Genomic DNA, 1,466 nt, shown 5'->3' on the forward strand with positions numbered 1-1,466 from the left:
ATATATATATATATATATATATATATATATGTCTATCTGTCATGTATCACTCAATTATTCTTCATTGTGGGGTGAGTACACACATGTTATTTTTCAACATATCTATCTACCCATCCATCCAGTATGTGTCATCTTTCTTGCTTTCTATCTCTATTTCCCATGTGTTTCTTTCTTCTTGAAATTTGAACGTGTCAAAATGTTTCTTCCTGCTGAAATTAGACGTCCAACATGGCTGGATGCTTACACTTTTTAGGAGGCTTTGGGAGCCAGGGTAGCAGCGTTGCAAGAAAAGAAGACTGAGTCTGTGAAGCAGGAAAAATCCTTTGGCTCCATCATGCCTAGAAAAGTAGCTGCCTCCCACCCCTGCCCCCAAAGAAAGTAGCTAGTCCTGGGTAAACAGGATAGGGAGTTCCCTGAGTAGTAAGAAGAGTGGCTGAAGGGGTGTAAGGAGGACATCTGTTTGCCCTTAGGAAACATCTCCAGTCTCCCTGAGAGATGGTAGTGAGAGCAGAGTGGAGGGGGGTTAGGGAAAAACTCCTGCATCTCCAACAGGACACCTTTGATTCTGCTAACAAAGCAAGCATGACCAGTGTTGGTCCTGTTTTTCTTCCCTTCTGTTTCTCCATGCCCTGCCTCCCTTATGGACTTGGACCTACCCACAATCTTGGAATATTTGTATTAATTTTGATTGTGGGGTGAGTACACACATAATCTTGTCCATAGGTTGCCTTGTTTTGGCAGGGTTGTACAATGTTGCCTACACTTCTACAAAAAGTATAACAGCATAGCCTGCCCCTCTAAGAGCCAGGGAGCCAGCCAATCCAATTAGATTATCTACCACAGCTGGGATAGTGGCAGGTGATTTCTATGAAGGGCTGAAAGCAGCACAGAAGGGAGACGGGCTTCTGAGGTGGGTGTTGTGCATTGTCTTTCAGTTCCTGGGGAGCAGGGACTAAATCTCTGGGATGCAATAACCCTGGGTGGGCAAGAAAGTGACTACTATGTCAATGTCTTGCTTAAATTTGTGTGCTTGAAACAAAAAACAATGCCTGACAAGAGAATGGGCTGTAGCTATGAATCCTTCCTGCGAAAGTCTAGAGGATCCATACTGATTTGAAGGGAGACTGAGGCAGTAGTAAGTCAAAGGGCAGAGCAGGTAGGTGATGCTAGAGGACAAAGTGGTTTGGGGTTTTTGTTTGGTTAGTTTAGTTTGGTTTTTAAGGTAAATATTTATTATTACTTTTTCTCCTTTAAAAAAAAGCAACCAACCTACCCACTAAACTCAAGATACTCCATGCAATGTGATCGAAGCGAAAAAAACTTCTTACCCATAGCACTTGAGATGCTTTAGACAAAGGTCTGTATCACTGTCCCTGTTGCACAGAGGTGGAAAATGAGCCAGAGAAGAGAAAATAAGTAGCTTGTGGTCACATAGAGGTCAGTGACAGAACTAGAGCCAAAACCCA

Source organism: Crocodylus porosus, unplaced genomic scaffold (genome assembly GCF_001723895.1).
Source record: "Crocodylus porosus isolate Cpor-Errol unplaced genomic scaffold, CroPor_comp1, whole genome shotgun sequence".
Taxonomy (NCBI): domain Eukaryota; kingdom Metazoa; phylum Chordata; order Crocodylia; family Crocodylidae; genus Crocodylus; species Crocodylus porosus.